The sequence below is a fragment of the Microcaecilia unicolor genome, chromosome 5, assembly GCF_901765095.1.
Source record: "Microcaecilia unicolor chromosome 5, aMicUni1.1, whole genome shotgun sequence".
NCBI lineage: Eukaryota > Metazoa > Chordata > Amphibia > Gymnophiona > Siphonopidae > Microcaecilia > Microcaecilia unicolor.
The window spans coordinates 330,254,228-330,279,266 of NC_044035.1; positions in this window are offsets into that span (position 1 = coordinate 330,254,228).

Sequence of the window (25,039 nt, forward strand, 5' to 3'; positions counted from 1 at the left end):
ATTGCCTCCTTTTTGTTGAATTGCTCATTGTTCATCGGGGAGTCAATTTCATATGCCTAAGTATTTTTCCATTTCTTCCTCCCTTAGGTTAGGTATTTTAGCTCTTTCTTGCTAAAGCAGACTACAGATCCCTTAAGAATTATCTGCTAACATTCTTCTCATTGCTACTTATTATCGCAAGGGAAGAATTTGCTTGGTTCTACTTCATTGACAGGCCTGGAAAAGCTACTTTCATTATCCCAGAAGAATTAAATCTTGAGATGAAACAAATGTGTACATCCACTTAACCTACTCTAATTCTACCGATAGTTAATACTTTTACTATACCACTCCCTTGTATGGTTTAAACCACCACCCAGCAGCAAACCAGGAAGTAGAGGTGGACCAAAAAAATCTTCACAGCCAGGGATAATATTTCGACAGAATAAACGTCTGCCTCAGGCAGTGGCGTAGCCAGACTGCCAATTTTGGATGGGCCTGAACCCAAAGTGGGTGGGCACAAAATTTTCTCTCTACCCCCTCCCCCAGCAAAATTTAGTCACGCTAATCAGATGCATTTGTCACACAGGGTAAAGTGCTGCTTTTCAGTGCATCAGATTTCAGAAAATTTATTTAATAGCCTAACACCCTTTTCAGTGAGCTTTCAGAGGCCAAAACCTCCTGCCTCAGGTCAGTATAATGCTGTTACGGTATCCTCGCCTGACCTAAGGAAGGAAGTATTGGTCTCTGAAACTTCATTAACACAGGTACCATATTACTTTATCCTAAATTAAAAATAAAATTATTTTCTTTACCTTTCTTGTATGGCCATTTACTTTTTCTCATTGTGTCGCTCCCAGTCTCTAGATTCTGCTTTCCTTCGTTTTCACTTAACTCTTCTGCCAGGTTTTCCTGGCCATTTGTCATTTTTCTCTCCTTTTTCTTTGCTTTCTTCAAATTTTTCTGCCTCTCTCTCTCTCTGTCCTGATTTAATTCATTCTTACTATCCATTCTTTAATTTCTTTCATCTATTTATGGCTTTTCATCTTTTTCTCACCCTTGTTCTCCCCATGCCCCTTCCTCTTATTCTCCAGTCTTTCACTACTCCCCTTTTCCATCCAGCAGCTCTCCTCTTTCTTTCCCCATCCTTCCAGTCTCCCCTCTCTCTCCCCATCCTTCCAGTAGTCTCCCCTCTTTCTTTCTGCATCCTTCTGTCCAGTGTCACCTATTTCTCCCTACCCTTCCATCCAGCGTCTTCCCTCTTTCTCTCCCCATCCTTCCATCCATCTACCCTCTCTCCTGATCCTTCCATCTAATGTCTCTCTCTCCCTCTTTCTAACCAGTGTCTCTGTATCTCTCTACCCTTTTCTGTTCAGTGTCCCTTCTCTCTCCACATCCTTCCAGTCTCTCCCCTTTCTCTCTGCATCCTTTTATCCATCTCCCCTCTTTCTCTCCCCATCCTTCCATCCAGAGTCTCTCTCCCCATCCATCCGTTTTCCCTCTTTCTCTCCCCATCCTTCCATCTGTTTTCCCTCTTTCTCTGCCATCCTTCCATCTGTTTTCCCTCTTTCTCCCCATCCTTCCATGTTTTCCCTCTTTCTCCCCATCCTTCCATGTTTTCCCTCATTCTCTGCCATCCTTCCATCTGTTTTCCCTTTCTCTGCCATCCTTCCATCTGTTTTCCCTTTCTTTGCCATCCTTCCATCTGTTTTCCCACTTTTTCTCCCCATCCTTCCATGTTTTCCCTCTTTCTCTGCCATCCTTCCATCTGTTTTCCCTCTTTTCTCTTTTCCTCGAGGCCCCCCCTGCATGCCAGTGCCAGCCCCAGCTCCAACTCCCATTGCCGGCCACTGCTGCTTTTCCTGTTGAGCAGCAGGGCCGGCGCTACAAAAAGAAGAAGTGCTCAGCTGACTGAGCAGAGCGCTAACGCTAAGGACAAAAAATGTTTTTAAAAAAAGTGCGGCACCGGCAGGCACTGTCTAGGCAGCCTTGAGGCATTGGCTGTTAGCTCTGCAGGCTCCTCCCATCTCTTACATTACTGCCCCTGCGTCGCTCCAGGGGCAGTGACGTAGGAGACGGGAGGAGCCTGCGAGCCAGCAGCCAATGCCTCAAGGCTGCCTAGACAGTGCCTGCCGGTGCCGCGCTTTTTTTAAAAAACATTTTTCGTCCTTAGTGTTAGCGCTTCTTCTTTTTGTAGCGCCGGCCCTGCTGCTCAACAGGAAAAGCAGCAGTGGCCGGCAATGGGAGCTGGGGCTGGCGCTGGCGCTGGGTGGGCCTGGGCTGAAATTGGGTGGGCCTGGGCCCAGCCAGGCCCACCCATAGCTACGCCCCTGGCCTCAGGGGTCTGACACTGTACAAAGAAAATATGAAAAAAATATAAAAACATATAAATGTATCAAACATAACTACAGTAAAACAATAGAAACAACCAAAAGGTTGGTATAAGAACAGGTGAAACACAAAGGGCATACAAAATTTAAAAAGGGGGAAATAGATTTAGATATCAATTTATTTATCTATAGGGGTCCTTTTACTAACTGTGGTAAAAGCGGCCTTAGTGAACTTTTACACAGGTTTTTCCCATGTACTAAGGCCATTTTTACTGCAGCTGTAAAATGGTTGAAATGTAAGTTTTTGTAGCAATGGTCACATGCAAATGTTGCTGTTAACATACAGCCATTAAAAAACCCCAGCTAATGTCGATGTAGTGTTTAGCACAAGAACTCCCACTAACGGTCCCACGACAAGCCCTGTAAAAAAAATAATATATATATATATTTTTTTATCAGTGATTAGTGAGCACACATTTAGCAATTACTGCAGGATGTCTGAGCAATGCTATGTTACACCATTTTAAGTTGTGTTAAGTGCACGTTAGCGCCTAATACAGCTTAGTAAAAGGGCCCCTATATTTTAAAATTTCTTGCAAAGTTGCTCTGCTGATATAATGAGAGGTACTCAATATCCCTAGGGCCTGATATTCAGCCAATAGCGTTAAACCTGGTTATTCAATGCCGGGCCGTATCCGGTGACTGTCATTAAATATCCAAGTCTATTTTGGCAGCTAAAACGTTAACCGGCTATACAAATATTCAGCACTAACCAGTTAAATTTTTAGCGATCAAAGACAGGCCTGCCATTTAAGCAGCCTTCTTTGACCATTTAACATAACTGGTTTGGCACTAAGGGGCCCTTTTACTAAGTCGTGTAGGCGCGTACGCGTGTCAATTTTGAGTTACCGCCCGGCTACCGTATGGCCCTTGCGGTAATTTCATTTTTGATGTGTGTCCGCTACGCACGCTGGAAAATATTCTATTTTCTGGCTTGCAGGTGGTAATCGGGCGGTAATTGGCATTTTACATGCGTAGACAATTACTGCTCGGTTAACGCGTGAGACCTTACCACTAGGTCAATGACTGACGGTAAGGTCTCAGACCCTTGGACGCGCGGTAATTTTCATTTTGCCACATGTCCATTTTCGGCAAAAATTTTAAAAAGGCATTCTTTTACAGGTGCACTGAAAAATGATTCTGTGCACACCCAAAACACGCGTGTACACTACTGCAGGCCATTTTCAGCGCACTTTTGTAAAGGGCCCCCTAAACATCTGTGTCTAACTGGCTATGTTGCATGATTTGGAGGGGCATAATTGAACAGCGCGGGCCAAATCGATGGCCGGCCATCTTCGGGGCTGGCTCCGTGAGGGGGCGGAGCCAAGCATATTTTGAAAATACGCTTGGCGCCGGCCAAATCAATCGCCGTGCTTAGAGCAGGATAGCCGGATTTACATGAGATGCCGGCTTCGTTTTCCAGCCATAATGGAAACCGGGCCCAGCCATCTCAAACCCGGCGAAATACAAGGCATTTGGTCGTAGGAGGAGCCAGCATTTCTAGTGCACTGGTCCCCCTGACATGCCAAGACACCAACCAGGCACCCTAGGGGGCACTTCTAAATATATTTTAAAAAACCAAAAATAGGTGCCAGGAGTATAGCTCCCTTACCTTGTGTGCTGAGCCCCCCAAATCCCTCCCCCAAACCCACTCCCCACAACTCTACACCACTACCATAGTCCTAAGGGGTGAAGGGGGGGCACCTACATGTGGGTACAGTGGGTTTTGGGAGGTTTTGGAGGGCTCAGTATTTATCACCACAAGTGTAGGGGAGGGGGAATGGGGCCTGGGTCCACCTGCCTGAAGTGCACTGCACCCACTAAATACTGCTCCAGGGACCTCTTTCAAAAATGAACTGGATAGCCAGTTAGCGGCTAGCCACTAACCAGGATATTCAGCGGGAGATAACCAGTTATCTCCTGCTGAATATCCACAGTTAGACGCTTAACTGGGGTGTTAGTGTCTATAAGAAATCTGACAATGATATCAAATAAAAACATCCACTTTAATACAGACCACTAACCTCATCAGGTATTCCACGTAACCTCAAGGCAACAATTTCCTGCCTAGGTATGGAAAGGAGAAAGATTTTATCCATCATGGATGTGGTACATGGAAAAATAGCTCTTTGTATGACTGATCTAACAAACTTGAATCTATAGTCACTGCTAATGTTGACAGTTATCACATGGTGGTGCTTTAGGCATTCTTGACAAAAGGTCAGTCAACAGCAAATTCCAATTCTGTGCTTCTCTCTTTACTGCTGCCTAGTAGCACAAACCCAATTACTTCTGTTTTGTATGTCAGTCTCTTCATCCGCACAGCACAACAGAAAGCAAAACATACTTAAGTGACATTTTTTTTGCTCTTGGCAGATCTGATTAATGAGGCACAGTTGAAATTAACTTTTACTCATGTCAAGTAGATTTCCTAAGTCATATCAGATTCCCTTTTATAATGCTGCTCATTAACATTTTCACCACCAGTAAGCTGAAATATAATATATTAAAACTGTATTCTCCATCCATCCATGTCCTATTAACTCAGCAAACAAAATGCCATGAACTAAAATTAATACATGCATATTTGCGGTATTTGTTTACAATTCAGCACATTGTTTTTTTTCTGCTTAAGAACATCATGAGGGCATCTTCTACCCAGATATCTGTGCATCCTTGAAATTAAGCATGCAACCTTCTATATCAAGCCTTCTCTCTTTGTGAAATTACCCTCTGCAGCGAGTTAACACCTGCCATTCAAGTTATATATTCTTATCTTTTTCATGCTGGGTAAAACAAACATATGTATACTTAACTATAAATGATGATGTCAACCAGGCTTGTCCAAGCTCAGTCCTCGAGGACCATACAGGCCAGGTTTTTGGGATATCCCTGCTGAATATGCATGGAAAAAATTTGTATACATAGAGGTAGTAAGCAGGTGGTGGAGCAGGTGGGGGGAAGAGGGGGTGGTGGTTGGGAGGCGAAGATAGGGGAGGGCAGACTTATATGGTCTGTGTCCTGAAAAGGACAGGTACAAATTCAAGGTAAGGTATACACATATGAGTTTGTCTTGGGCAGACTGGATGGACCATGCAGGTCTTTTTCTGCCGTCATCTACTATGTTACTATGTAAATGTCTCTCATGTATATTCAGCAGGGATATCCTGAAAATTTTGTATGCTTGCAGTCCTCAAGGACTGAACTTGGACAAGCTTGATTTGAACAATGTTTTGTAAACCAGAAGTCCCCCAACTATGGCTCATGAAGCTCAATTTTATGATCTGCCATTCTTTTCCCCTCTGTAGTTAAAGTTTTACTGTATTATTATTATTATATATTTTGTAATCATGTAAAGCAACAGCAAAGTCGACAAGCCTAGCAGTTTCCAGGCACCTCCATCTGAAGTAGTAATATGCCATGGGAGAAAACTCAGTAAACTCCTGAAGGTATCTTCCATCTTATTACTACAGTGGGGACTCCTTGCAATCTTTTTTGGTAATTTAAAAATGCCCAATTTCCCTCTTGTCTTGAAAAGATTAGGAACCCCTGTCCTAACCCAAACAACAGCATCAACCACTTGCAAAAAGGGCTTCCCAAACCTGTTTTGGTGACACCACAACCAGTCAGGTTTTCATGATAACCAAGGGTAACCCCTCCCCCAGCCATGTGAATATTTTGGAATTTGGTAGCAAGCTTCCATCTGCCAAAATCTTCACCCTATATGCTTGCTGAGTTCATGTGCATGAACTGAGCTTACATGAGAGGTGCAAGTATTGTCAGATGGAAGAGCGTCACTGACTTCCCCAGTGTTGAAAAGACCCCAAACCCACAACTGTACATCACTACAATAGCCCTTAGGGATGAAGGGGGGCACCTACATGTGGGTACAGTGGGTTTCTGGTGGGTTTTGCAGGGCTCACATTTACCATCATGTGTAACAGGTAGGGGGGGATGGGCCTGGGTCCGTCTGCCTGAAGTACACTGCAACCACTACAACTGCTCCAGGTACCTGCATACTGCTGTGATGGACCTGAGTATGGCATTTGAGGCTGGCATAGAGGCTAGCAAAAAAGTATATTTAAAGATTTTTTTTGAAGGTGGGAGGGGGTTAGTGACCACTGAGGGAGTAAGGGGAGGTGATCCCCGATTCCCTCTGGTGGTCATCTGGTCAGTTCAGGCACCTTTTTGATGCTTGGCCATGAAAAAAAATGGACCAAGTAAAGTCGCCCAAGTGTTCATCAGGGACGCCCTTCTTTTTTCCATTATCGGCCGAGGACGCCCATTTCCTAACACACCCCATTCCCGCCTTTGCTACACTGCTGACACGCCCCAGTGAACTTTGGTCGTCCCCACGACAGAAAGCAGTTGAGGGTGCCCCAAATTGACTTTCAATTATGCCAATTTGGGCAACCTTGTGAGAAGGGTGCCCATCTCCCGATTAGTGTCGGAAGATGGGTGCCCTTCTCTTTTGAAAATTCACCTGTTAGTGACTCATAATATTGCATATGGATATATGTGCGTAAAGAACAGATTCTCTATAAACTAGCACTTATGCGATCACTAGGCATAGACATTTCCAGGGATTATAGTTCGGGTGGACCTGGGATGGAGTTGAAAAGTATGCACATATTTTTTAAAATATGCAGATTACAACTTTACACACATAACAGTTCAGCCAATATTCAGCGCTATTTAACCGGCCAAGAACAGCTCCTTGCTGGTTAAATAGTACTTAACTGGATATCTGTGAATATTCAACAGGGGGTAGCTGGCTATCTGCTGCTGAATATTTGCAGTCAGCGCATACCCCTGGATTCTATATAGCGCGCCTAGAGATCCGCACCGAAATCCAAGCATATTCTATAACAACGAGCGTAACTTAATTGGCTTAACAAGCTAATCAATGTTGAAAAGAGCTCTTACCAAGCAATAATGAGCACTAATTGGCAATAATTAGAATTTATGCGCACAACTCACTAAGTGCATTCTGTAATACAGTGCACCCAAGGCGGGGAAATGGACATTTCATTGGCATTCTGAAATTTATGCATATAGTTATAGAATATGGCCCAGTGCGCCTAAATCTATGCACCAGGATTTACGCCACATTTTCAATGGTCTAAATGCAGGTGCATAGTTTTAGGTGATGTGATATCAAACAAGCATATTCTATATACTGTGCCTAAATCTAGGCGCTACTTATAGAATACGCTTAGTTGGCATTGATTTTTTAGGCACCATATATAGAATCCGCTCCATAGTAGCTAACCAGCTATATTGCACAATATAGCTGGCTAGCCACAAATATTCAGCACATCGCTGGCTAAGTATGGCCACTTGAATAGCAGGGCTACCTTTGGCTGCTATAAACTTAACCGGTCAGCGCTGAATATTGACTTGGTCGATTGAGTTTAAACTGAGCTGTTTTGCCAAATAGTACAAGATAAATGGGGGAAAAGGTGTATTTGTCTATACTGCACAATTTTTAATGCAATGCAAGCTAACCAATGATGACATGCCAAACATACAAATGCACTTAAAACAGCTCATTATTGTGCAGATTTCATAACACAGCTTGTGTCTGAATCACAACCTGCATTATTCATGGAAGATAACACTAGCTTTTACCTGACATTATCTTGTCTTCTCAGGCAGCCTGGCGATCACAGGGAGCCTCTTAAAGGTGCCTTTGCAGGTTGTAATCCCCCATCCTAGACCCTCCTCAGTCAGAGCCTCCTGCCCCCAATCCCATGATCAGGCACCCCCAACCTCCAGTCCCCTTCTTCAAATTGCCTCACCCCATCAATCTCACTGACAGCTACTAAGGGTCTCCATGGTGGCTAATGGGGAGATCAGGTGTGATCCCCAGTTACTCCTACCCTTTCAGCACCCAAATTCAAAATGGCACACAAATCATCTTAGTGGTAGTCTTGCAGAACTGCCACTAGGTGTGAAGCTGCAAAATGAGGGGCCCTTTTACTAAGCCACAGTAAAAAAATGGCCTTTGCTAGTTTGAACACGCAAAATTAACAGATTTTTACCACAGCAGGTAAAAAGGCCTTATTTTAATGGATGGTAAATGGCTGTATGCTAATATTAAAAATAGTACACAGCAATTTACTGACTGAGCACTTAATGCCATCTATTTACTTGGTGGTAAGGGCTCAATTACCATCAGGAAATCCCCCCTGCCTCCCCCCCCCCCCCCCCCCCCCGGTGGTAGAAAATAGAAAATTATTTTCTAGTGCAAGAAATGGCCCATGCTAACTTGAAAACAAGTGCAGAGCGCCCATGCTACCCCAGCAGATTTAGTGTGTGCTACCCGCACATTAGCCCTACCACTGCTTAGTAAAAGGGCCCCTGAGTCAAAGCAAATCAGTTTCCCACAATTTAGATCTACTGTATATAAAAGTATCACCTTATTTTCCCTTTTTTTTTGTTTTATTTGTATTTTTAACCTCCAAAACTTGTGAGCTCAACTTACATCCCCCATCTTGAATTTCTACTGTACAAATTTGTAATATTTTCACATGTGAGACAAAATCTCAGTTGAAATTCTATTGCATTTGGAGTATTGTTGATTTAATAATGTTGTAAACCTTGTCTGCAAAGTCTAGTGATTTAATTAGTGATTGTTTCACAAAGGATTTTATATTGATTATTTTAATTTCTTTATTCTGCTTCTCAAACTGTGCAACATCACCATGTATATTTACTTTATACTGATCAGAGTAGTCCTTGAAGATGTTAAGAAAGAAAAACCTTAAAATGAGCAATGACTGGAAATTCTATTATCTTTGAAATGCCTGTACACCAAGCTTAATTGTTAGTGATTCGATAAGCAGCTTTTTTCATTAATTCTTGATTCAAAAAATAAAAGTTGTTCATTGAATACAGAAATATATATATATATATATTTCTTTAATTACATTGTCTGTGTTTTGTTTACCTTTTCCCCAGAGTTTGACACCAGAATCTGCACTAGTATCTTTATCACTTTAGATTCTTTCAGCTTTCTACCAGCAGCTACTCAATAGATCAGGAAAATATTATTTCGTTTCCCATTGTTCACCGAAATAACTAGAAAAGTGAGGCCAGGTGTATTATTTTACCATAGATGTCAGGAAGGAGAAAAGTCTTAGGACAAAGAAACACACTGAAATCATGGTATCTTTAAATGACATGCAAAGGTATTTCAGCATACAACGGAGAGGGTCAAAGTACATGCCAGAAGAGAAGCACAACGGGCTCTCAAGAAAAGGTACAAGTGTGCTTTATTAATGACCCGACACGTACCGTATTTTGGCATGAAACAACACCTGCCTCAGGAGTCAATTCAACAGAACAGCAAAATTATTATTTTTTTTTTTTGGTGCGCTTTCATGGCGGTTTGTTCCGCATCAAGTTGATGGTTCACTATTCTAAGAGCAGACTGATAACTCTCAAATTGAAATAATTTTGCTGTACTGTTGAATTGACCCCCTTTACTGGCGAAGTGTGTCCTTAGAGTTGAGAACCACTGTGTTAGTGAATGCCATATTAACTGTGATGTATCATTACATATGCAAGCTACAAAAACATATTTGCTTGAATTCACTCCTAAAAGTTCTTGGCTTTTGGTGAATCTGTGTACATATTTCCTTTATAGTCACTAATATGATCTCATAACATCCTTATGTGTCTTCTATACTAATTAAACTTTTAAGGGGAATTATAGGACGACAACTGCTTAGATATTGGAACAAAATTGCTTAAACCCAATAAGTTTCATTTTATTGTAATTTTGTACAACAGCATAACTGCCTGCACCATACAACATCCTTAAGCAATGTTCTGTATGATGAGCCACATTAATTTATATAGATCCTTTACCTCAACTTTAAACCTTAGAAAGGTTGGCCATTTGTATCATCATTGCTGGATGTGAAAGGACATTGCGTCCTGCAGCTTAAGCTGTCAATGTAGCAAACATTAATAGGCATCCAGACGTTCTGTGAAAGCACTAAAAACCATAGATGTTCCTTGTAGGTAGTGTTTAAACTATCTATATACCATTTTGAACCAATGTCTTCTATCTGTGATGCAGTTTGCTGCTTAATCACTAGGCAATTCTGATACAGGTGAGAAACTTATTCAATTTAATGGTGGCCCAGATCAAATCTACTTTAACAGTGCTACCTATATGATTGGAATATTTCACTTGAAAGATATAGGAGCTCTTTTACTAGCGTGCGGTAAAAATCTGGGCTTAATGCTTTGAAATGAAGGAATTTACCATGCACTAAGCCCAGATTTAATGTATTACCTGTTGGGGGCATTCTCTCTATTTTGTGCATTAATGTAACCATTAGCCTGCGTTACCTGCAGTGTGTTAATGTGGAACCACTTACTGCCTCCTATTTAGGAGACAGTATGTGCTCCTTTGTTAGCTCTGAGTTAACCAGTTAGTGCACGGTAAGTATAGCATGCTACCTGGCTAACGTTTTCATGCCCACTTTCCGCCCATGCCAAGCCTCCTCATAGAAAAATTCTGAAAAATACAATAATACACAGTTTAACACACAGTAACAGGCAAACAACTGCACAACCCTTTAACACATTTGAGCGGTAGCCTGTTACAGCATGCTAACCACACCTCAAGGACTAGATTCAGTATGGGCGCAAAAAAAAATCCATGAGGAGTAACATAATAGCATGGTACGTCCAGTCTGCCCAACAAGTTAAACTCAGTATAAGCTATGATGAGATATTACAGACTTATACTTGATCTTGATTTGTCTTTGCCATTTTTTGGGCATGGACTGTAAAATTTGACCAGCACTGGCCATATTCTCCAGTTATTGAAGCTCTGAGCACACCACCCGAACTCTCATCCACTCTCTCATTACCTCTCGCCTTGCCTACTGCAACCTACTCCTCACTGGCCTCCCACTTTGCCATCTATCCCCCCTTCAGTCTGTTCAGAACTCTGCTGCACGTCTTATCTTCCGCCTGGACCGATACACTCATACCCCTCTCCTCAAGTCACTTCACTGGCTTCCGATCAGGTACCGCGTACAGTTTAAGCTTCTCCTATTAACCTACAAATGCACTCGATCTGCAGCCCTTCCTTACCTCTCTACCCTCATCTCCCCTTACATTCCTACCCGTAACCTCCGCTCTCAAGACAAATCCGTCCTTTCAGTACCATTCACCACCGCCAACTCCAGGCTCCGCCTTTTCTGCCTCATCTCACCCCATGCCTGGAATAAACTCCCTAAGCCCATACGCCAGGCCCCCTCCCTGCCCATCTTCAAAGCCTTGCTCAAAGTCTACCTCTTCAATGTCACCTTCGGCACCTAACCACCATACCTCTAGATTCAGGAAATCTAGACTGCTTCAACTTGACATTTCGCCCATTATATTGTAAGCTCCTTTGAGCAGGGACTGTCCTTTTTTGCTAAACTGTACAGCGCTGCGTAACCCTAGTAGCGCTCTAGAAATGTTAAGTAGTAGTAGTAGTAAACTGTCCAGTCATGTTTAGGACACAGACCTCAGAAGTCTGCCCAGCACTGCCTTTGCTTCCCAATTACTGGTGTTGTCATCTAATCACCGCTATGCTTCCTTGGTTCTGTGCCTTCTATACAGGATTCTTTTGTGTTTATCCCATGTAATTTTGAATTCCTTTACCATTTTCATCTCCACCACCATCTTCATGAAAAATACTTCCTGATGTTATGCCTGAGTGAGCCCCCCTCCCCCCTCCTGCAACCTCAGTTTCAGTGCCTTAGCAAGCTATGTGCAGGAGGAGCAACTGCACAGGGCACAAGGGAACCTGGGGTGCAAAAATCATACCCCTTCCATTGGCTTCCCTTGCAAAGTGGGTGGGGCGAGGGCACATCAGCAGCATTTGGGGGCATGTCATTTTGGGCTGGGCTTGCTACATTCCTGCTCAGTTCATGTTCTCCAATTCTACCACCTTCCCATCTGTGGAAAAGGTTTCAAATATTAGAATGTCTGTATTGTACTGTTATATAAATAGTGCTCCGAGTTGCACACTTAAAGCTGATTTGTGCGCCAGACTTTGGGCACAAGGATTTACACCAACTGAAACCTGGTGTAAATCCTGGCACCTAAGTTAGGCATGGATTCCCAGTGTTCAGTAATACTGTTCACAGCTTTAGTGAATGCCCCTGACCTGCCCATGCCCTTCCCATGGCCACACATGCTCCAAGATTTGTGTTTTGATCTTTATAGAATAGCACTGAACAAGATGTTCATGCAAATCCAAATGTTTGTCTATCCCCAATTTTGGGCAGCACATTGATGTGCAGGGAACACCAGAAAAATGTCTGGACTTGCACCACCTGTAAAGGACGTATAATTGCCTCTGCACAATGTCCTTGTGTCAACTAGTGTTGATGCTGACTAGAAAAATGCTGGTACAAGACTATGTTGCCTACTTACCGTCTCTGTTCATCCAGGTCTGTCATCTTTGGATTTCTGCCAGGTACTTGTGACCTGGATTGGCCACTGTTGTAAGCAGGATACTGGGCTAGATGGAACCATTGGTCTGACCCCGTATGACTATTTTTACGTTCTTGTCTACAAAATCTCTCTGTCTTGCCTGTACCACATGCCCTCTGGAACTCAGTCCTCACCCCTCTGTCCTGCCTGGCCCACAAACATCTCCCTGCCAGCCTTTCTTATACCCAACTATGAACCCCCTCCATATCCATTCCTAACCCTGCCTAATCAAGCCCCTCTCTTCCGGTGTCTGCCCAGCCACCTCTCATGCCATAGGCAGAAACATTCATTCCGCTTCTGAAGTGAGGAATACATGCTCATTTTTCAGACCCACCCAAGTTCCACCTAAGACCAATCTCCCTTGCTATTTGCACATTCCTCAGTTTTAGATCTGTATATCCTGGCTTTGTAAAATTGAAAAATAAGGTTTTTAAGTGCAGGTTTTTTTTTTCAAATCTAAAATATGAATGACGATTCTAAAAATAAGCACCATATTATGCTAGTAAAGAAGACCAAGACTAGGTGTTACAAACATTATCCTTGCCTAAATGCCATGGTTAAATTGTAGGACATTATAGTTAAGGATGACCTTCTGTGCTTTACGGGATTCAGAAATGTCACTTCATAGCCATTTCTTGAAGTTTGACTGTTACTAGACCAAACAATTTCTGCTTTTAATATTCATAATACTTTTGATGACAATCACATCTTGTCAGCATTTTTAATTCCATCCTAAAACTCAAAACAAAATGATATTATAGGCTTGCTAAATTACATTACACATGTTAAGATATTTCTTTTTGATCTGTTGTAAAAGCATGTGTGATAAATGACATTCAATGTTCAGATATATTTGGTAATAACTGTATGAGCTCCATTGATTTTTATGCATTTCCTTTCACATTTCTTTGATTCTACTGCTGTTAAGTTTAGAAACAATGTGCCAAACCCACATTATTACTATTATCATCATCTTGCCCGTTTGATTGTATGTTTAGAAAACCTTTTGGATTACAGACAATTTGCTCCATTTGTCAAAGAAAATGTCCAACGATAAAAAGAAAAGAAAAGGAAATAATTATTATGGAAAACTCTTAAATTATACATACAAAGAGTAACGGTATTACTAAAATATCTTACTGCAGATAAATAAAAAAAAATATTACAGAGAGATTTAAAATAGATGTAGGAACTTCCTTCTCTAGTTCGTACTGGACATAACCTGGACATAACCTAACCCTTCTTCCTTATAACCCCCAATGTGCCTCTCACACTTGATCATTACCCTGCCATTAACCTAACTTTGTATTTGTTCATACCGGTATTGACGATCACCTCTACTGTACAATGTAAGCCACATTGAGCCTGCAAATAGGTGGGAAAATGTGGGTAAAAATGTAAAAAATAAAATAAATAAATAAATAGTAAGAACCACATTTCTTGATATGGAGAATGTTCAGTATGGTAAGTGCACTTAATAGTCCACGGGGCCTTTTTACTAAGCCGCGTAAGCATCTATGCACGCCCAACTTGTGCCAAAATGGAGTTACCGCCTGGCTACTGTGTGGCTCTTGTGGTAATTTCATTTTTAGTGTGTGTCCGATAGTGTGTCTGAAAAATAATTTTTATTTTCGGACGTGCTTATCGGACTATTTTTCAGACACGCATATCAGATGCGCGCCAAGTGGGATTTGACGCACATAGGTCATTACCGCCCAGTTACCGTGTGAGTCTTTACTGCTAGGTCAATGGCTGGCAGTAAAGTCTTAGACCCAAAATGGATGCGCACCAATTTTGATTTTGCCGCACGTCCATTTTCGTCAAACATTTTTTAAAAGGCATTTTTTTGCAGGTGTACTGAAAAACGGATCTATGTGCACCCAAAACACACGCCTAGACTACCACAGGCCATTTTTCAGTGCACCTTAGTAATAGGACCTCTATTTCTTTCTAATAAGGCTTTGCATCGAATACGTTCTAACTGCAAAAGGTAACCCACAGTTAATGCAAAGTCACCGTGCTAACTGTTGGGAGCATGGGGAGTTGCCATGCAGTTCTGCAAAGCAAAGTTCGCTACTCTGCATTAACCACACGAATGATAATGTGGAATGCAGTTAGATGTACCTCTGGAGGTGTAGTGTTAACTGCACCATGTTATCTGTCACATTAGCCATTGACATATGATAATGACCCTCACGTTAAATGCATAGTGCAGTCCCCATCCATACCATGTCTCTTAAAAATAATTTAAAATGTAGATGTTTGGTGCAGCTGTTAACTGTGCTAGCAGTTGACATACTGTGTAACTGTTAATGTGGCACCACATTAACTTTTAGTGTGCATTAAGCTATGTTAAAGACCTAACACAGCTTATTAAATAGGCCCTTTAGTGTTTCCCACCTGTAGTTGGCAGTACAGAGACCTTGGAAGACAGACTGAAGCTGTTCCTCTTAGGGTTTAGAATCAGTTTAGAATTTCTCTTGCAGAAAGCAGGATGGAAGGCTTTGTCTTTAAAAGAAATTGTAAAATTGGACTGACAGGAGCTTATCTAAGGGGTCCTTTTACTAAGGTGCACCAAAAAATGGGCTGCTCTAGTGTAGGCGCGTGTTTTGGGCATGCACAGATCCACTTTTCAGTGCGCCTGTAAAAAAGGCCTTTTTATATTTTTGCCGAAAATGGACATTCGACAAAATAAAAATTGGCGCGTGTCTTGGGTCTGAGACCTTACTGCTAGCCATTTACTTAGGTAAGGTCTCATGCAGTAACTGTACGGTAATCATCTATGCATGTAGAATGATGATTACCACCCGGTTTCTGCTGCACGCAGGAAAATAAAAATTATTTTCCGGCACGCGTAGCGGATGCATGAAATAAATGAAATGACTGCCCGGGTCTTGCGGTAGCCGAGTGGTAACTCCAAATTGATGCATGTTGGGTGCACGTAGGCGCCTACATGTCTTAATAAAAGGGCCCCTAAATTACTTTATAACCAAGATATTTTTAGTTCTTAGTAAGATAAATTTGCTAAAAACCAGAAAGTGAGTGACTTGGAAGGAAAAACAAAATTAAAGGTAAGGAGTAAGAAACAGTAGCAAGAAGATATTTCTATCACCCAAGGTCCCCTCATGTGGAGGGCTGAGGAGAAAGTCCTGCGGGCCTGTCAAAATTCCTGCATGCAGTTCAGCAAATAATAAACTCAGATGTTAATCTGTAACCTCATCCTGACCTATTTCTATAGGAACAATGTGAATATTTTCATTGTTACTAATTCCTTCAGTATATGGTCAGTAAGTGGGCAATTCTCTAACAAGGTTGCCAAGAATGCATGTAAATGACTATGGGGCTCATTTTCAAAACAGAAAAATGTCCAAAAAGCGGCACAAAGCAGCAGACGGATGTTTTGATTGCCAAAACGTCTAAATCGCTATTTTCGAAACCCAGTTTTAAGACGTTTTTTCTATTCAGTTTTTATACAGTACACTCAAATCGCAAGGGGATGTATTATGGATGGGATTTGGGTGTTCTCAAAACTTGGACTTTTTTCTGCCTTAATGGAACAATGGAACAAAACAAAAACGTCCGCAGCTAAAAGTTAGACGGTTTGGTCTAGACCTGTTTCAATCACGACTAAGTCACAAAAAGGTGCCCTAAATGACCAAATGATCACTGGAGGTATTAAGGCATGATCCCCTTACTCCCCCAGTGGTCACTGCCCACCTCCCATTCCCGAAAGATGTGAAAGAGAAAGAACATACCAGCCCGTATGACAGCTTCAGATATTGCGGCCAGTCCTATTAAAGCAGCACACAGGTCCCTGGAGTAGCCTAGTGGTCGGTGCAGTGCACTGTAAAGAAGGGGATCCAGGATCATATCCCACTCTATTACACTTGTGTTGGAAAGTGTGAGCCCTCTAAAACCCACAAAAACTTACTGAACCCACATAAAGGTGACACCTGCAGTCATAAGGGTTAGGTACAGTAGGTTTTTGGTGGGTTTTGTGTCGTTGTACCCCCCTCGTTCCTCAGTGTAAAGTGTCCCTGAGCACTTAAAATTTCTTTCAGTGCCCAGAATCACCTCACCAAGGACGGAGAGGCCGACAGTTCACTAACCACGCCTCAAAATCTCAAAGAAAATGAGGGGAAAAATAAGCTAAAGTTGGATTTGTCCTGTTTTGAAATAACCAAACGGAAAAAATGATTAACCAAAAACAACAATATTTTAATTCAATTCAAATAATAAAAGGATAAATTATTAACTAACAGACTTTCACCACTAACCTTATAGAATTTGATTACAACAGTATATTTTCTTTTCCAATATCCCAATTTCCCTCAATTACAATAATATATTAACATTTATATTCTAGTGCAAACCAAATGTACTTTACAATTGTATAACTTTTTTTTTCTCTTTTTCAGAATTTCCCTCTCTGGTATCGATACCAAGATTCTTGTCAGATATGTATTAAGTGTAAATTTTTCTTTCTGACTAATTTCTTTCTTAACTCTTCCTTGTATCTCAACTTTAAAGAATTGATACTTTGTGTCCTTTTTCTCTTCCCTTTTCTCACAGGTCCTTGTAAAGCAACCCCAGTGACCCAACTCAGGTAAGTAAAAATTATTTCTCTGTCCTGTCACTGTGTTGTCACTTAGCTGCGGTTTATTCTGCTGTAGAATCCTTCACGGTCTTTCTTGCGTGGGAGCTCAGGTTTTCCAGACTTCTTTGCCACTGTCTTTGCCACCGTCACCCTACACCTCGCTCTTAATAAAAATAAATGGAAGGAAAACCCTATCTTCCTAACCAACCCCTTCCCACACTAAATGACTTAAATATATATAATTTATAACACTGGGCAACACTTAACTAAGAAAATTAAAATAACTATACCCTCGCTAAACCCCCTAACCTTACTTATTTTTCCTTAAACTAATGAGCACCAACATATATACACCTCCTTACACCTTTCACCAGAAAAAATTACAAAACACTTCCAACTCACCCCTTTCCCCTCACACACTGCCCTCCTATCACCAAACTCAGTCAAAATCCCACTTCCAACCTTCTCAAAATCACTCCAAACTCACCACATTAACCACACCACCAAACACACTTCCTTCCACCTCCACAGTCACCAGCGCTCTGCCAACTGTCCCACTGACCGTTACCTAGGAGACGGCTGCTTGGCTTGGGATTCCGCCCTCAGCCAGCCAATCCCTAGTCCTGCTCAACATTCCAACTCTCCCTGCTGACAAGCGGAATGTTGAGCAGCACTGCTCAATCTCCATTTTAACTGAAAAATCCCCATAGAAATCAATGGGAAATTCTTCAATTAATATAAAACCCCTATAAATTTCCATCAAATTACCCCAAATTTCCCATGCCAATTAAACCTCCCATCCTCTATTAAACGGTGATTTTAAAATTTAAATATCCCAACATTTAACCCCCGCCACGCAACAGTCTTCTAAAAATCCCTGAAAAAATTCCCAAAAAATTTAAAACCTATTTCAAAAATTGTAATATTCCCCTCTGAACCTACCCCGTCGAATTTAACCAGTTAACCCTTTCCTAACCCCTTAAAACCAGACCCCTCCCAAATGACCCCCTTAAAATATTCAAATTCAAAAACTAATATACCAGAAAAATCCCAAAAAATTCCCCGACCCCAAATCCAAAAACAGAATTTAAAAATCATTAACCGTTTAATTTCTAAAAATCAAAAACCGCATTAATACAATTAAAAAATAAACTAATTTAAATTCTGGGTTAAAAACCCCTTACCTGCTTTCCTGATTTTCCTTACACACGACCACTCCCGTTGGATCCGGTCCCGGACGTCCTCAATCAAAATCGGAGGCAAAAACAAAAAACCTCCGAAGTCGGCCCAAAATTTAGGCCCCGGCTTCGGCCTAGTCGCACAAACACGCGTTGCCGGTTCGTGCATGAGGCGCGCCGCCTCATGCACGTGCGCGCCGACGTCCCACACGCATCGCCGACCATCTTTAAAAAAAAAACTGGCTTCGCTGCCTTCTGCAGCGCTTCTTCCTGGCCTTCCTGGATCACCGCGACGCTGTCCACCGCCGCCTCTCTCCTGCCCAGCTCTAGCCCTCACCCGAAGCGCTCCACCCCCACTCCGGTTCCGGGGATGTGCCCCCAAACCGTCACCCCCGATATTTGCTGGCCCAAACAGGGCCCGAAAATGTCCCACATCGCTCTTCACTCCCGGGGACGTGCCCAAACGTCCCGGGAGCAAATAAAAACAAAATCACGGCGCTTCCACAGCGCCTCACGGACCCGACGACCAGCCCCCCTCGGAGCCCAAAACGGACCCGGGGTAAGTTTTTATATTTATTTTTTTTCTCTTTAACCCCTAACCCCTGTTACATTTGGAAGGCTCCCCATAAAATATAAGGGGGAAATGGTGAGACGTGTACTTGGCACCTCTTATGTGATGACCACTGCAGTGTCTCCTAGGGTGCCCCCCACCTGACCTGCTGAGATGTCTATGTGGCCAGTCTACTAAGAATCCTGGCCTTCCATACATCCCAATGGCCTGATTTTGTGTGTTTTTCCCTTGAACATTTTTTTTTTCAAAAATGATCCTAAAAGATAAACACACTAAGCACAAAAAATCTAGCATATGGCTATTTTCAAATGAAAAGCTGGATGTAGCCATCTTCACTATTGGATTTTTGAATGTTTTGTATAAAATGTCCCAAATCAGTGTCATGTCCCCTATCACAACGCAAGCGGCATCCTCGGGCTGCGCAGGGTCCCGTCGACATGCACATTTGACTGGCACAGCCCTGAGCCATGTGTGCATAGTTCTTCTCTGGCTGCAGGCTCCTTGATTGCTTTGCTTCCATGCACCTGGTTGTGCTCTCTCTCTCTCTCTCTCTCTGCCTGGCTTCCAGGCTCCTTGATTGCTTTGCTTCCACCGACCTGGGTCTGCTCTTCCTCTGCCTGGCTTCCCTTGCTTCTGTCCTATTGGTCTTCTGGTTCCTCCTTCCCCTGCTCTTGTCCTATGGCTGTGTCCCTTCCCCCTGCTAATGTCAGATGCCAGCACTTTATCAGCTGAGCTCTCCCTAGACTCCTTGCTTCGGCTTCTACTTTGGTAAGTGTTACTTGCTCAGTAGTGTGCTTCAGCTCTACTTTGTTCTTCGTTGCTGACTTAGCCTGTACCTGGATTACTCTTGTGTCTGCTGCATGCCTCCTGACCTTGCCTGTACCTGGATTACTCTCGTGTCTGCCGCCTGCCTCCTGACCTTGCCTGTACCTGGATCACTCTCTTGCCTGCTGCTTGCCTGGCCGTCACATTCATCACCCTGCTTCCTGCTCCATCTCGTAAGCCCTGCAGGCCGCCCACATCTAAGGGCTCAACCTCTGGGGAACGGCGGTCAGCGCAGGTGAAAGCCGGGGTTGTCCAGCCGCCAAACAGAACCTGGTCCAAGTACCAGGCTTGGCAGCGCTCTACTTGGTACAATAACTCACAGGTCTGACAGTATGCCGAAGCCATGAGTACATCGGACAAACTCGACTTGGCAAATTTGGCCCCGGTTCTTCAGCAACAACAGGCCCACCTGAATCATCTGTCCAGAGTCCTACAGGATGGTTTGTTCCCAGTTGTCTATTTTTCAATCCCAACAGCAAGTTCCTGCTGCACCGTCCGGACCAGTTTTACCCACTCCTGGGTTAAGGCTCCCTGAGCCTCCCCAGTTTGACGGTACCCCTTCTGCTTGTCGAGGGTTCCTCAAACAGTGTCATCCATCAATACTCCCTTATCACTGCCCCTCTTACCGTACTGACCAGGAAAGAGTGCTGATGTGAGAAACTGGACACCGGAGGCCCAGGAGGCTTTTGCCACCTTAAAGCAAGCAAGCCTTTCTCTCTGCTCCTGTGCTTCGAAGCCCAGATATCAAAAAACCATTCATTTTAGAGGTGGATGCCTCTTTGCTGGGGGCTGGGGCCGTTCTGTCTCAAACCTCAGACTCTGCCAAGCATCATCCCTGTGGTTTTTTTTTTTTTTTAATTCTCTGGCAGAGCGTAACTACACCATTGGGGACCGGGAACTGTTGGACCTTAAATTGGCTCTTCAGGAATGGCGATATCTCCTGGAGAGGGCCTTGCACCTCATCACAGTAATCACCAACCACAAGAATCTCCTATACCTTCAGGATGCTAAGAGACTAAACCCACAACAGGCACTCTGGTCTCTTTTCTTTGCCCGTTTTAACTTCCACCTGGTATTTCAACCTGCTGAAAAGAATATTCAGGCTGATGTGCTTTCCAGGGCCTTAAACCCTCCCGAAGAACCTGAGGAATCCTACCCCATGCTTAATCCTGCTTGTGTTGCCTCAACAACTGCAGTTTCTTCCGTCAGCATGAAGACCTCTGTTCCACCCCAGTCCAGGAAGAAGGTTCTCAAATGGGGACATTCCTCCACGTTTGCTGGTTACTCTGGATTCTGCAAGACTTTTCATTTAATCTCTCAGTAATATTGGTGGCCATGTATGGCTCAGGATGTCTTACATTTTGTTTCCACCTGTCCCATCTGTGCCCGAAACAAATCCTTTACTGGCAAGCCATGGGGATTCTTACAGCCACTGCCAGTTCTACAGCTCCCTTGGCAGGAAGTATCCACGGCCTTTGTTACTGATTTACCACTGTCCCAAGGTCACATGGTCATTTGGGTAGTGGTGGATCGATTCTTCCCTATAGCCCAGTTCATTCCCATGAAATCTCTCCCCTCGGCCACTACTCTTGCCAAGAATTTCATCCAGCATGTTTTTCATTTACATGGTCTACCTCTCCGGATCATAAGTGATCAGGGATCTCAATTCACTTCTAGGTTCTAGAGAGCACTGTGTTCTGCTTTTGGCATCACCACCCATTTTTCAACCGCATACCACCCACAGACCAATGGAATGGTGGAACAGGTCAATCAAACTCTCAAGACCTTCCTGCAAATGTATACTAATAACCGACAGGATGATTGGTTCACATTTCTCCTCTGGGCTGAATTCGCCTATAATAACGGTCTCCACACTGCCTTTCGTACATCACCATTTTTACAGTATATGGGCGCCACCCACAACTACCACTTTTGATCCCTCAGACCCAAGCCTCGCCTCAGCTCCAACAGACCATCATTAATATCCGGAACATTTGGAGCAGGTTCCAACAACATCTTCAGCGAGCCACTGCTAGATACAAGCTTTTTGCAGATCGTAAGAGGTGGTCTGCACCGACTTTTCAACGTGGACAAAACGTTTGGCTTAGTACCAAATACTTGAGACTCCGATTACCCTCCTTCAAGTTTGCCCCCTGATACATTGGACCCTTTTCAGTATGATCTCGGGTGGGAGCCGTCACTTATAGTCTCCAGTTACCAGGTAATCTCAAGGTCCACAATGCTTTCCACGTGTCCTACTAAAGCCATTCTTGACCTTGAAATGGCACCCAGAGCCAAAGAAGATTATTGTTCCTGATTCCGAGCCGGATCAGAAATTCGAGGTAGATGAGGTTCTGGACTCCATATGTCAAAGGGGACGGCTGTTCTATTTGCTATCCTGGAAGCACTTTGGTCCCGAGGATAATTCCTGGGAGCCCGCTGCCAACGTCCATGCACCTGAATTGATCCGAGTTTCATACCCGCTACCCATCCAAACCCGGACCTAGGCAGAGGGGGGCCCTTAAGGAGGGGGTACTGTCATGTCCCCTATCTCAACGCAAGCAGGGTCCCTTCGACACACACACTTGGCTGGTACAGCCCTGAACCATGTGTATGTAGTTCTTCTCTGACTGCAGGCTCCTTGATTGCTTTTCTTCCATGCACCTGGCTCTGTTCTCTCTCTGCCTGGCTTCCAGGCTGCTTGATTGCTTTGCTTCCACCCACCTGGGTCTGCTCTTCCTCTGCCTGGCTTCCCTTGCTTCTCTCCTATAGGTCTTCCGGTTCCTCCTTCCCCTGCTCTTGACCTATGGGGTGCCCCTTCTCCCTGCTAATGTCAGACGCCAGCACTTTATCAGCTGAGCTCTCCCTAGACGCCATGTTTCGGCTTTTACTTTGGTAGATGTTACTTGCTCAGTAGTATGCTTCTCCTCTACTTTGTTCTTCATTGCTGGATTACTCTTGTATCTGCTGCCTGCCTCCTGACCTTGCCTGTACCTGGATTACCCTCTTGACCTGCTGCATGCCTACTGACTCTGCCTGTACCTGGATCACTCTCTTGCCTGCTGCCGGTCTGGCCATCACGTTCATCACCCCGTTTCCTGCTTCATCTCATAAACGCTGCAGGCCACCTGCACCTAGGGGCTCAACCTCTGGGGAACGGCGGTCAGTGCAGGTGAAACCCGGGGTTGTCCAACCGCCAAGCAGAACCTGGTCCGAGTACCAGGCTTGGCAGTGCTCTACTTGGTACAAGAACTCATAGGTCTGACAATCGGATTTAGACATCAATTTAGGAAATGCCCCCCCCCCCCCCCCACACGCATACATGACAATATTCCAGCTATGTGCCACTCTATAAATTGTACCTAAATGTTATGATGCATGGTTTGAAGATGGGTGTTCATATGGGTACAATCTGAGTTGACTGAGGATGGGGTGCACAGCTACATGTGTAAACTATAGAATACTATAATATATGTACATTTTTTAGCAATCTCGGCATGGACATATATATCAGGGTTATATTTGCCCTGTTACACTATAATTCTTTAAAGGAAAGTAGACATCTAGTAGGCATTTGTGGCATTTTTCATTGGGTTGTTGGACAAGTAGCAGGGTATGAATTTGCATTCCATTATTTAAATGATTATGTTTTCATAGGTCCTGCTTAATGAAATGAATGTGAGCAGTTAATAACTATATTTCAGGATCCAGCAACATTATTTGGCTGAAACATTGGAAGGTCCTTCCACAAGATTGACATTTTTGGGCTTTGAGTTGGATGTATTGTAAATGGAATCATATTTTCAATGAGATAAGATTGGGAAATTGAGAATTTTGTTTATAAAAAAAAATCGAAAGTGACATTGAATGAGGTTCAGGTGTTATTGTCACCCGTCTGTGGTAAGACTTCACACAGTATCAAAATACCTCTAATATGTAGTCGTGCCAGCCGAGGGAACTAACTGTGGAATGAAATTATTTAACTGTACTGGTAAACAGAAAGAAATACTCTTCAGTTAGATTGTACAGGATTAGACCAGTAAAACTGCTGATTCCCTACTGGATCCAGTATACACTCTAATTTCTTTACTAACCAAACATTTAATTGTCTAACCAAGTTACAAGTCAGTATAACACTTCAAAGATTTCCAACTCAAAATGGAATGTTTCTTAGGTGTATTTCATGTAAAAGGTAAAATTATGTATCATACCTGATAATTTTCTTTCCATTAATCATAGCTGATCAATCCATAGACTGGTGGGTTGTGTCCATCTACCAGCAGGTGGAGATAGAGAGCAATCCTTTTGCCTCCCTATATGTGGTCATGTGCTGCCGGAAACTCCTCAGTATGTCGATATCCAAGCTCCATCCGCAGGACTCAGCACTTAGAGAATTACACCCACAAAGGGACACTCTGCCCAGCTCACCACCGCCGAAATGGGGGAGGGGAATTAACCCAGCTCATCCCCACACAAGTGGGGGAGGGGAATCCGTCCAGCTCATCCCCGCGGAGCGGGGGAGGGACACCACACCCGCCGATGCGGGGGGGGATCTGGCTTATCCTGCAACCGCAACCGCGGGAGGAGCTGACTGACCCTAACACCGCCGAAGCGGGAGGGGTACAAAGCTGCCCTACTGCCGCACGAAGCGGGAGGGAGTGCCGGCAGAATTTAAGTCTCAATCCAGCCCCGTAAAACGGAGGGGAGAGGAATGCAGCAGCTCACTGTAACACAAATTCGTCTCAACTCTTGAAGAATCCATTGAAAAACTTGAACACAAAGTCCTCCTGAACAGGAACTGAAGACTAAACTTGATCCTGAAATGCAACCAGAATATAAACAATACAGATATCTGGGAGGGGTAATGGATTGATCAGCTATGATTAATGGAAAGAAAATTATCAGGTATGATACATAATTTTACCTTCCATATCATCATGCTGATCAATCCATAGACTGGTGGGATGTACCGAAGCAGTACTCACCCAGG